The 13228-nt window shown below is 47.4% G+C and overlaps 1 long non-coding RNA gene across 1 annotated transcript; it reads right to left on the reverse strand.

Annotated features, from left to right (window-relative positions):
- Nucleotides 1–4091: 4091 nt before the first annotated feature.
- Nucleotides 4092–8073, reverse strand: LOC310849751. Its single transcript, XR_014567055.1, has 3 exons — nucleotides 7573–8073; nucleotides 6871–7227; nucleotides 4092–4857 (listed from the first exon to the last, which is right to left on the reverse strand). It is a non-coding gene; the product is annotated as an uncharacterized lncRNA (long non-coding RNA).
- Between the last annotated feature and the right edge of the window lie 5155 nt (nucleotides 8074–13228).

The raw sequence follows: 13228 nt of genomic DNA on the forward strand, positions 1-13228 counted from the left end.
ATCACATTTAACAACCATTTGAAACAACCCCACCCTGCAAATCAAACAGCACCCACACAAGTTAAAACCCCATCCCTGTTAAAACAGTCATGTTAACACCACAATCTGGTCCCACCCCCTAAGTGCCATCCCCAGAGCGACAATCTTACCTTTGTTGTTTCCCCTTTCTTGGGGGTCCTGCCCCCAGGACAGGCAGGCTTTATGGAGCTCCACCAGTCGCTGGTGTCCGCCCAGGGTCCAGTTCCTTGCAGGACTCTCTGCCGTCCTCTTGCGTGGAGGGCAGGCAACTCCTACCAGCAACTTTCTTCCATTTCTTTATTAGAAAACGCCTCCTCCTTTTTTAATTCTTTATTCACCAACAGCAGGGATTATTTTGGGGGCAACTAGAGGGGCTAACGTTCATGAGATTTAGTACCCTTTCTAACAGAATCTCTTTTCTCTCTTTCCTGCATGGAACAAAACCACAATGGGAAATGGCAGCCTACCTGCTGGAGCCTAGATGTCCGGAGAGAAGAAGACCCCCCGCAAGAATGTCATCAGCTGGGAAAGGAGCACCCCTGAAGATGTGACCTCCAACACCAACCCTCCACCTGGCAGTGAATTTGAGGACTGGACACTTTTTATTGACACTTTCGGACTTAAAACAGCAAGCAGGACTTTATTTAGTAAGATGGATATGTTAAAATGGATGCCTCGAATAGTATAGGAAAATATTTAGCATTCAAGGGTAGATAACACTATACTAGATAGCATTTTGTATTTCCCCCCCCCCATTCTTTTTTATAAGCATCTTTGTTGTTTCCCCCCTCCCTTCCCATCACTTTATTTCTTTATAGTTGTAATTATTTTATTAAAAATAATTTTTCAAGGGTAAATATGTAAACCATGGAAGGGGAGGACAGGTAGCCAATGTATAAAGTAATTTGCAATTTATGTTAAAATGTGTAAAGGGCTTTTTTGTGTAAAATCAACAAATGCGTGTTTTTTAAACAATAAAAATTGTTGCTTGGCTTCAGTCCTCTTTGGACCTAGGCTGTTGATGGGGCCTAGCAGTTATTTTGCAGTCCGTTTTGACCCATAAAACGTGGGTGGTGTCGTGTTTCAGGGTGGAGCCCCTTTGTGGAGGTAAATAGGGCTTTTGTGGCAGGATTTGCGTTTTCAATAAAAACACACACAATCTTAGAACTTGCAGTTTAACACTGTTGCAGCCAAGCCTCCTATAAACGCACACGCTATTCCCCCTTGTGCATTCCCGTCTCTTCTAGCAAGTGGCTGAGGCAATAATTTTAGGTAATTTAATTAAGTTTTCTTCTGCTTTATGTCCCGTGACATAAAGATGTAATGAAATTTTAAAATGCAGTAATTTTACACCCAAAGATTATTAATACTGCAACAGGGCTGCTAGCAACAGAATGTCAAATTACCTGGTTTGCAGACGCATTGAGGTCCCCCCCCCCCATTTTTCCTTTCTCTTTCCAGAGGTTTGTTATGTAGGATTTACACTCTCCTGCAGACGGCTGCTATTATCATCATTATTAGGGGCTTGAGCGATGATTTCTCTTTGGCAAGAAAGCTGCCAAAGCTTTGTGGCTCCTGGTCGACTTCTGCATGGATCAGGTTCCAAAAAAACCCCAGGCAAAGTCCATATTGGAGTGAGGCCACATCGACAGCATCTCAAAGCAAGGTGGAAAAGGGGATACAGAGAGACCAGGCACATTGAAAAATAAACTTAATAGGGCAATGACATCCAGGTTCAGATCCCCACTCAGTCACAAAGCTCCCTAGGTCTGTAAATGCCTTGTAGCCTGAGGTACATTGCACGATTGTTGTGGGGGTGAAAAATGGGAGAGGCAGGACCATCACACCCTGCAGCATTTCTCCAATGAAAATAGGACATCCTATTCCATAATAAAAGGGACGCGGGAGGCGCTGTAGGTTAAACCACAGAGCCTAGGACTTGCCAATCAGAAGGTTGGCGGTTCGAATCCCCGCGACGGGGTGAGCTCCCGTTGCTCGGTCCCTGCTCCTGCCAACCTAGCAGTTCGAAAGCACGTCAAAGTGCAAGTAGATAAATAGGTACCGCTCTGGCGGAAAGGTAAACGGCGTTTCCATGCGCTGCTCTGGTTCGCCAGAAGCGGCTTAGTCATGCTGGCCACATGACCCGGAAGTGAGATGAGCGCCGCAACCCCAGAGTCAGCCATGCCTGGACCTAATGGTCAGGGGTCCCTTTACCTTTATTCCATAATAATAATAAACATAATTTTATTATTTATACCCCGCCCATCTGACTGAGTTGCCCCAGCCACTCTGTTTCCAACATACAGTGGTACCTCAGGTTAAGAACTTAATTCATTCTGGAGGTCTGTTCTTAACCTGAAACTGTTCTTAACCTGAAGCACCACTTTAGCTAATGGGGCCTCCTGCTGTCACTGTGCTGCTGCTACACGATTTCTGTTCTCATCCTGAAGCAAAGTTCTTAACCTAGGGTAATATTTCTGGGTTAGCGGAGTCTGTAACCTGAAGCGTATGTAACCTGAAGTGTATGTAACCCGAGGTACCACTATATACATAAAAGCATAATAAAATATTAAGTGTTGCAGGGTTGCCTTCAGATGTTTTCTGAAGGTTGCATAGTTACTTAACTCCTTGGCTCAGGGGGGGTGTCACATAACTCCTTAGCCTCCAACACTTCTAAGGCAGTGGTTTCCAAAGTCCGCTTTGGAGGCCTAATCTGGCCCTCTGTTTAATCCGGCCCCTGTGGCAGTTTATTTCCTGGGGTAAAATCCTAAAAAATCTCAACAACTTTGGTCGGCCCTAACGGCCCTTCACTTCATCAAATCTGGCCCTCTTTGAAAAAAGTTTGGACACCACTGCCCTAAGGAAAAGTGAGACATTCCAGGATCAGATCAGAAGCCGGGGTGGCTTCTATAAATCCAGGACTGTCCCTGGAAAATAAGAACACTTGGAGAGTCTGGACCATGTGAGTTCCGTGGTTTAAAAAAAAAGTCAGGCCAGAAATGAAATTGATTGATTGGGTTGTTATTTCTTTTCCCTGTGACACAAAATTCTGCACCACCCAAAATGCTAGTCTATTAAAAATGCAAAGGGATAAATGCTTAGTATTTATCTCATACTATCATTTTTAAAATATATTTTTACTCCTTAATGAATTTTTTTAAAAAACTCACGATACTAGTTTATGAAATTATGCATGGAGTAGGGTTGAGAAACGTTTTTCTCCCTCTCTCATAACACTGGTGTAGCCTTATTAGACTTTACTGACTGGTGGGGTCTGCGTTGCTCCCGGGAGGGAGGAAGGAAGGAAGTCAAATGACACCGAGGTTGCTTCAGAGAAAGAGTTTATTCTGCTCTCCGGATAGAAGAAGAAGAGTTTGGATTTGATATCCCGCCTTTCACTCCCTTTAAGGAGTCTCAAAGCGGCTAACAATCTCCTTTCCCTTCCTCCCCCACAACAAACACTCTGTGAGGTGAGTGGGGCTGAGAGACTTCAGAGAAGTGTGACTGACCCAAGGTCACCCAGCAGCTGCATGTGGAGGAGCGGGGAAGCGAACCCGGTTCCCCAGATTACGAGACTACCGCTCTTAACCACTACACCACACTGGCTCTAGCAGAAGGCACTTGCGTGGTCAGTCCACAGAAAGTCCAAAGAAATTTCATGCAGTATATACATCCTCCAGGCACCCTCTCCCCCCTTCCCCAGGAATCCAACCACGTCAGCTCATACAAGTTCACGGAACTTGGCAAGGTCATCCATTGCCGTCACGGATTGATAAAGGAGAGGACTTTGAGCACTTGTTTCTACAGCTGGCTTTCTGTTTATACATTGACTCAAAAGCTTAATGCATTTTAGAAATGCTCCCTTTGGAGGAGGAAAAATGTAGATTTTGGGTTCCGTTTCAGACTGACTGCACAGAAACCCATTCCTTCACTGGATCTTGTGGACATGCAAGGAAGCTGAATGTGGGAAGATTCAGGACAAAGAAAAGAAGGGCTTTTTCACAGAGCACATGGTTATACAGTGGAACTCCTTCCCACAGTAGCCCTCACTGCCTTGGATGGCTTTAAAATTCATGGAGCGGGAGGTAGTTTTGCAAAAGAAAAAATAAAACTTGGATGAAAGGGAGCTGCTGGAACAAATCTGGCCTCAGAAATGTTTAGCATTCAAAGGCTGCAGCGCTGGGCTCCTGGAAGTTAAGCTGAAAGCAAGCAGTGAGCTGAATCAGCATCAGTTATTTTCTTTTTTTTCCTTCACAGTAGAAGCCACGAGAAGCAGAAAATCCTGATGAGGCAGCAGAAAGACAGGGCCTTTTCCTAAAAGAGTTAAAGGGACTATTAGCGGCCAAGGTAGAAACAGGCCATATATTCTTTCACAAGGGGCAGGGGAGCGCTGGGGTTTTGTGAAACGGCATTATTTCATTCCGAAAAACTCACTGGCCTTTTGGATATAAAGAATGTGGGAAGAGCTTGCTGGATGAGGCCAATGGCCCGTCGAGCCCAGCATCCTGTTCTCACAGTGGCCAACTGGATGCCTGTGGGAAACCAATGTGGGACGTAATCCACTGAGAGCAGTCAAGTACAACATTCCTTGTTTTGCTAGAGTGGACATGCGAGGGAATATTTGGTGCAGCCAGTTGAAACTTCCTGTTCCTCCTGGCCTGGAGCATCCTTCCTTACATGTGACTAATGGGTAGGCGTGACCTTTCCAGACCTGGTAAAAGCCCAAGGCGTGTTTGCACTCTTTCTTTTCCATCTTCTTTTCGTCCTGCGAACGTCCTGGAATGAACTGCTACCTGCCAGCCAAGCAGTCCCCCAGGTCATCTCCCTTATGGGGTAAACCTGTTTATATGTTTCAGTTACAGATAGGTAGCCGTGTTGGTCTGCCATAGTCAAAACAAAAAAAATTCCTTCCAGTAGCACCTTAAAGACCAACTAAGTTAGTTCTTGGTATGAGCTTTCGTGTGCATGCACACTTCTTCAGAAGTATCTGAAGAAGTGTGCATGCACACGAAAGCTCATACCAAGAACTAACTTAGTTGGTCTTTAAGGTGCTACTGGAAGGAACTTTTTTTTGTTCTGTTTATATGTATTTGTTACTTTAAGCCTTAAGCCTGCTGTCAGGGAACTGCCATCGGAGCCAAGAGTGGAGGTGAGGCTCCCTAGTGATGCAGGAGAAGGACCCAGTAGGGAGAGAGGGAACACTTCCTCTGAGGAAGGAAATCAGCGTGACACCAGGAAGAAAGGGGAGCAAGGAAGGACTTCGGAGAGATGGCTCCAAGACTCTTCCACAGAGACCAGCGGGGAGAGGCCAGGACCTCCGCTGGCCACGCCCACTCTGCGCAGAAAACCTCCGCGCAGGGAGGCGAGGCGGCAACTTGGTGTCAAAGAGCTTTTATGCTGGAAGAAGTTCAGGAAACGCCCACTGACGGATTCTGCCAGTGACTGACACAGCCACGGAGAAAGGGCTGTCCAGCCAGGGAAAGGTTTAACCAGACAACGTTGCCTAGAGCAGCGGCCACTTACGCACAAGCAACCCCAATTCCCTTTACACCTGCCTTCAGGGATCACACTATGCTCTGCCTGATCATGAGTAAACTTTCTTTTTATTACTTATGAATAAGACTGTGGTGCCTTTATTCTTTTAGGAGGGTTTTAAAAGGGGATCTTACCAGAAACATACAATTCAATCTGAGGGTGATGGTACTGCATAATAGTAAGAGGTTCTAACGAGCCTGCAACCAGATTTCTGCTGTGTGTGAGAAGGGGAATGTAAACTCTGCTAAGTAAAGGAACTTGCTAGCACAATTTAGGAAGGGTATTGTGGCGTTCATGTGGCGCCCCCGGTTGTCTCACGGGCTATTGACCTGTATACCACTAATCCGCTGCCACCAACCAGGCCCTCCCCAGTAAAATCACTTCAGTCTCAGTTAGGTTCTCAAATTAATAAAGAAGAGTGTAGTTTATTTCAGACACAAACAAACTTTTATGGCATTCCAAACGTTGTTACTCTTTACTTTCTTAGTCTTATTTTCCTCTCTTTATCTCTTCTACCTCCCCCCACTCAAGAACTGCCCTAACTGTCTGCCAACTGCTTCTCCAACTGCCTTTCCCAACCAGCCAACCCACTAAAACCAACCAACTACCCTCTAACAAACCTCGGGCTAACCCCTTTTATACACATGTAGGCTCCGCCTCCAGCTTTCCTATTGGTCTACATTTTTAACCCTTTCTTTTTCCCCTGCACAGACAGGCTATAAACGAAAGGGCAAATGCCACAGCCTCAAAAACAAAAACACAAAATAAATAGCAAAAATAAAAGCATCAAACTTAATCCATTCTGGAAGTCCATTTGACTTCCGAAATGTTTAAAAACCAAGCTTCTGGTTGGTGCAGGCACCCAGGAAACAATAGCCAACAGCCACATTGGACGTTCAGTTTCTGAAAAATGTTCGGAAACCAGAACACTTACTTCCAAGTCTTCGACATTTGGGAACCAAGGCATTCGAATACCAAGGCGTTTGAGTACCAAGGTGTTTGAGAACCAAGGTACCACTGTACTTCTACTTTATTTATATTGGGGGGGGGATGACTCCTGCTTTTTCCAATTGCAAAGTCTCTGATCAGATCCTCAAAACTAATCTTATGTAACACAACAGCTTCTAAGCAGAGATAAGGCACCCAGCCTGCCTTGTTGCATAGGTGTTCTTTAATATACTTCAACTGAGAAAATGAACACATGGCTGAGCAATTTGTGACCATTGATACTAAAAATCCAGCCATGGGAAATTTCTGTCCTCAGCATGTGCTTATTTCACTTAATGGTTCGCCCACCCCTGGGCCCCCTCCTCGTACCTTGACGACTCCTGACTCTCAAGTCGGCAGCGGCTGGCAACGGGATCTAGAATTGCAGCCCTGCGAGGCATCCTAAATCAAGGAAAATCTCAAGGCACGGTTTCTCTTTCCAGTCTGCGGTGGTGTTTGCTTATTTATTTATTTTCCTGCTCAGAAATCATCCAAGCCGTACTTGCAAAACAAAAGGGAGAAACAGAAGGGAGAGAAAGGCAGAGAGAAGTCAATACAAGACCCCAAATTGCCTTCCTGTGAATTTAAAATTGCTCCATAAATTATTTTCATGGCAGTAACTGTATTCCCTCTCCCTCTTCCGACTGATCTTTCTCTCTCTCACACACACACACCCTGTTCCTGCCCCTACCCCAGGGGTCTGCAACCCGCGGCTCCGGAGCCGCATGTGGCTCTTTTACACCTTTGCCGCGGCTCCGGGGCGGATACTAGCGAGGGGAGGAGGCGCATTGTGCGCCCTGACACTCCCCACTGTGACGGGCGCTGTACTGGCTGTGACGTCGCATGGGGGCGGTGCGTGCGTTAGTCACGCACTGTCCCGACGTCACCTTCCCACCCGCTGTCAGATTGCGGCTCTGGAGATATATTTGTTTTAAATGTCGCGATGGTTTTGCGGCTCCCAGTTTTTTTTCTTCTTCGGAAATGGGTCCAAGTGGCTCTTTTTGTCTTAAAGGTTGCAGACCCCTGCCCTACCCTCATCTCCTTTCTTTATATCTGGTCCTTCCCGCTAATGAGTTTAAGGTTTCCCTTTTAATAAACCTTGCATAGGCATTCCTCACTATCTGGGGCCTTCATCAATCTGAGAATGCCTTCTTCACCTGAGCCAGACCCTTCCTGAAGTCTGCAGGAGTCCATAAAGCATGAAGCTCACGTACGACGACTCCACCAACTGCCAACGCCAAGGAGAATTCAGTAATGAAAAGGCTTTATAAATCAATAGAGCTGAATTGAAGAGCCCAGGCAGAACCCGGCGTCAGTTCAGCTAGGGTGGGGCTACGGGCTGCTTTTAGCAGCAGCAGGAGCTCGGGAAGAGGACAAGGGGGGGCTTGGACCTTCCTGAATCGTTCATGAGTCCAGAAAATTGTAAGGTGGGGCTGGGAATGTTCCCTACCTGAAATCATGGACAGCTGCTTCTAGCCAATGGAGTGCTGAGCTAGAAAGGTCAACCATCTGACTCAGTATAAAACTGCTTCCTTAATTCTAAAGTTCGGAATAATAATAATAATAATAATTTATTATTTGTACCCCACCCATCTGGCTGGGTTTCCATAACCACTCTGGGCGGCTTCCAACAAAGATTAAGAATACATTAAAATGTCACACATTAAAAACTTCCCTAAACAGGGCTGTCTTCAGATGTCTTCTAAATGTCAGGTAGTTGTTTATCTCTTTGACATCTGATGGGAGGGCATTCCACAGGGTGGGTACCACCACTGAGAAGGCCCTCTGCCTGGTTCCCTGTAGCTTTGCTTCTCGCAAGGAGGGAACCGCCAGAAGGCCCTCAGAGCTGGACCTCAGTGTCCGGGCAGAACGATGGGGGTGGAGACACTCCTTCAGGTATACAGAACCGAGGCCGTTTAGGGCTTTAAAGGTCAACTCCAACACTTTGAATTGTGCTCTATTTTATTTTTGTCCTACACTTATTTAACACTGAACCACAACTTTTGTTGAATGCAACAGCAAAGGTGAGTCTGTTTTCAAGGAGACATTCATCATCATCAAAAACAATAACAACAACAATTTATATCCTACCCTTCCTCTCAAAGGAGTCCAGGGTGGCATACGTCAACATGTTAAAACAAGGCAATTTAAAACAAAACAGAACCACAGTCTCCACTGACTTTCATTCCAAGGAAACTGAACCCTGAGAAAACACAATACTCCCCAGAGTCTCTTGCCCTTGGAGATTCGGATGACAGTAGAGACAGTGAGAGCCTCCAGAGGTTCCAGCTGTTTACTTAGGTTCAGTTTCCTTGGAGTGAAAGTTGGCAGAGGGCTCTCAGCCGCAACACCCCAACAGATCTTGGTTCTCCATTAGCCACAACTTTGGATCCAGCACAGTGCAGTGGAGACTTTGTGTCTCCAGCTCCCAGCCTGCTCCCAGCTCAGTTCACACATACCCCACTGGCTCTTGTTCTCCTACTAGGCAAGGGGGTAGAGGAAAGGCCCACTCCTAAAAAGTAAGGGAAAATGTGTGTGCATCTTATGGAGCGAATGCAGGTTGCGCAGCTATCCCAGAAGCCAGAACAGCAAGAGGGATTGCTGCTTTCACTGCGCAGCGATCCCTCTTGCTGTTCTGGCTTCTGAGATTCAGAATATTTTTTTTCTTGTTTTCCTCCTCCAAAAACTAGGTGCATCTTGTGGACTGGTGCGTCTTATAGAGCGAAAAATACGGTATTCCTGACTCAGCTTATTTCGCTACACTAACTCAACCTAAGGGAAGCGGGTGGCGCTGTGGGTAAAACCTCAGCGCCTAGGACTTGCCGATCGCATGGTCGGCGGTTCGAATCCCCATGGTGGGGTGCGCTCCCGTCGTTCGGTCCCAGCGCCTGCCAACCTAGCAGTTTGAAAGCACCCCCGGGTGCAAGTAGAGAAATAGGGACTGCTTACCAGCGGGAAGGTAAACGGCGTTCCGTGTGCTGTGCTGGCGCGCCAGATGCAGCTTCGTCACGCTGGCCACGTGACCCGGAAGTGTCTGCGGACAGCGCTGGCTCCTGGCCTATAGAGTGAGATGAGCGCACAACCCTAGAGTCTGGCAAGACTGGCCCGTACGGGCAGGAGTGCCTTTACCTTTACCTTAACTCAACCTACCCACAGACTCTGTCCCAATTCACTCCCATTCCAACCAGCCTCCCAACAAATTCCTCCCTTCGCCCCTCCCAGAGCTGATTTTATAGTCCCTCTGACTCCACCCCCTGGGTTCTGATTGGGTAACCTGTTTAACTATTTCACCTCCAGCACTCTCATATGTTAACGTCACACCATCACTTAGTTTAAGCTCTTGCTCTGGCTCATTCTTTGGGGATGCTGATGAGGACACATAAGTGGCCAGCTAGGTTGCTAGGTTCCATTGTCTCACAAAGAAACCTAGCAACCTCCTCCCTTAGATTCCAAGCTTTCTTGGACACAGGACCCCAAGATCTGGAAGGGACTCCGGGCAACATCCAGACTGATGCCTCTCTAATAGCTGCTGATAGATTTGTGTGCCATGGTTTTCTTTAACCCTTTATGCTGCAGGAGACCAAAGGTCCCTCTGGAACCTGTGGGACTGGTTCCCCGCTGGAGCTGGGATGCGAGCGAAATAATTAAAGCCGCCCCTGTGCCCTTTTTGCTTCTGGCATCCCCAAGCGTCACCTGGGCGCCCGGATTAAAAGTGTCATTTTCTCTGCACAGTGCCCTTACCCAGGAAGGATGATGAGCAAAGACAGCGTAAAGCCAGATAGAGATGGACTTATCAGCCAACAGCTGTTTGCCTGGTTTCAATTACACTGAGCCACACTAATCTCCTACTTAGAGGTCTGTGCTTTCTCAATCAACTCTCAAATTATAGAATGAGACCCAGGAGGCCAGAGGAGAGACACCCTTAAACCCCCACCAAAGGTCACTGAGTCCTTCCCAGCAACAAAATCAGCCGTACTGGAAGATTCCTAAGATGTTATTAAGCCAGAGTTCAGAAGGTTCTGTTATAAGAATTTTAAGAGCCCAAATATAAAATAAACATAAATGTACAAGACAAACACATACATAAGTATATAAACCACATGTCTGAAATAGTACAGGAGAGCAACCTTAAAGCCATTTTGACTCTCCCAAACCATTTTGACTCTCTCAAATTGACCTCAAATATTTCTCTGCAAGGAGGAAGGAAATGGGAAGGCCTTTCCATTGACTTTTGTTTACCTGTCTTAAGGGCGTATTTGTGTATGAATAGCGTTATGTAGTGAAGTTCACCCTGGGGCAGCAGGGGGATACTGTAGATAGTTTTCACTCAGGTCTGTAGCTGTGGCCGAACCCCCAGGCTGTGCCAACGCGCCACGGTCATTTGTTCCAGGAAACCAGGTCTTTGCCCGGAACTATGTGGGGGACATTCCTTCGGTGCCAGCCACAGTAGTGGGAGTCACTGGACCTCACTCGTACCAGGTGGCACTCGAAGACGGACGCTTGTGGCGCCGGCACATAGACCAGCTTAGGCGCAGGGTTGGGGACTTGGACACTACCGTGGTGCCCCCAACTGCGCTTGTGGCTCCAGAAGAGACACTTACGGATGGCGAGGCTCCACCTACACCTCCCTCGCAAACTGCCAGCGTGGAGCCGAACCAAGCCACTTCAGAGGGTCTGCCAGACTTACCACAGACTCAGACCACTCCACTTGCGGAGGCTCCACCCACAGCAGTGGATCCAGGGAATTTGGTTTCAACGCCACCTAGGGTCGCACCACAGCCTCAGCAAGAACTGTGTGACCCTCCGGACTTGGCTACCAGTCCCCAGCGGTCTAGCAGAGTTTCCAAGTGCCCAACTTATTTAAAGGACTATGTTGTTGGACAGGTGTCACTGTTGGTCTAAGTATGGGAAATGTAACCGATATTCTTTTGTGCCTAATTGAACCATTACGTGTAGTGCTGTATATAAGGAAACCATTACGATTGTAACTAACGCCTTATCTCGGTGGGGAGGGGTGTTATGTAGTGAAGTTCCCCCTGGGCCAGCAGGGGGATACTGTAGATAGTTTTCACTCAGGTCCACGTCAGTTATTTTAGGCGGGAAACTCTGGGTTGTTGCTACAATGTTGACAGCCGACTGCCTATAAAAGCAGGCCGGCTGAGTTGTTTGCTGTTCAGTTTTCTGTTCCAGCTTACAAAATAAAGAGCTGCTTTGGAGAAATCGCTGTGTCGTCTGCCATGTCTACCCACTATTCTACAAATAGGGCGAGCCTGTGATCTGAATTCAGGAAGTAAAGTATTTACCATCACAAAAGAATGGCCAGGCTGCCCAGGTAAAGCAGTCAGTGACCATTAACAGATATCCTGGTGTAATGGTTCTAGGGGTTGCTCGTACGTAAGTTGCTGCCACTCCTGGCTAGCTTGCCTGGTTGAACCCTTTCTGTCTAGACAGCCTTTCACCCGTGGCTGTCTCAATCGCTGGCAGAATCCGTCAGTGGGCGTTTCTTGAACTTCTTCCAGCAAAGAAGTTATTTGACGCCAAGTCTCCTTCTACTCTCCCTGCGCGGAAGTCTTCTGCGCAGGGAGGGTGTGGGCAGCGGAGGACCCGTGCTCTCCCCGCTGGTCTCCAGCGAGGAGTCCTGGAGCCTCCTCTCCGATTCCCCCATCTGCCCCCCTTCTCCACTGGTGTTACGCTGATTTCCTTCCCCAGCAGATGGGCTGCCTCTCTCCCTACTGGGACCCTCTCCGGCATCCCTCCGGAGCCTTCCCTCCGCCTCTGGCTCTGATGGCAGTTCCCTGACACCTGGCAAATAAGATTTCTGCTGTAGACCACCTCCTGTGATGTATTTCTGCTGTTGCCCGCCTCCTTCTGTGATGTATGTATGATGTTTTGGGGGGTGGTCTTGAGCTACAGGGTGGGCAATTTCAAAAGTCTATATAAGGGCTTGCACACCATTGTTCTGGGTTCCTCCTCCCTCCTGCGTGTGGTGAGTGAGGACCCTGTTGCAACAGTTTAATAAAGATCAGGCTTACTAGCTGTTTTGCTTCTCAATATTCTTGGGTTGGCCTCTGTTATTTTCTCCTACTCATAGGGAACCCACTTAAGGACTCTGTACGGGCTCTTGGATATCCCATAAAGGAAAAGGAGCAGGTTTTTCTTATAACAGTTCCAGGTGAGGATTAACCGCTTGAAGGAGCCATTACATTTCGTCTAGAAGCAGGTCAGGGTGATTGTGGGTTTACGGCACAGCAGTCAAGACACACAAGCCCTGTGGTGTGCTTTATCTACCAAACTCACAGAGGCCTGCTTAGTGGGAGATTGCTTTGAGCTTAATTCTTCAGCAGTTGATGAATAGGAGCTATAAAGTCACCCAAGGTGAAGGGGTGTTGCTAGGGGGTGACTTCAGCCCTCCTTCCCCCGATACCAGGTTTAGGTACTGCAATATCTGAAAAACTCACTCATTCTCTCAGAGTTTCCAGGGTTGACCTATGGGGCAAAGCCTATGGACTCTGCAGCATGGTGTTCATTCACATGTGAAACGACAAATGGATGGCTGGCAGATGTCTGCAAAGCATGGATCTGATTGTATTCCAGGACTTCTTATTGACCACTCCAGTGTGCTTCCGTGGAATCATGATCTTATTATTCATAGCATTGTTTTTAATCTCTGTCTCTGGATTAATCATTA

The sequence above is a fragment of the Podarcis gaigeae genome (assembly GCF_964106915.1).
Source record: "Podarcis gaigeae genome assembly, chromosome: 8".
Taxonomy (NCBI): domain Eukaryota; kingdom Metazoa; phylum Chordata; class Lepidosauria; order Squamata; family Lacertidae; genus Podarcis; species Podarcis gaigeae.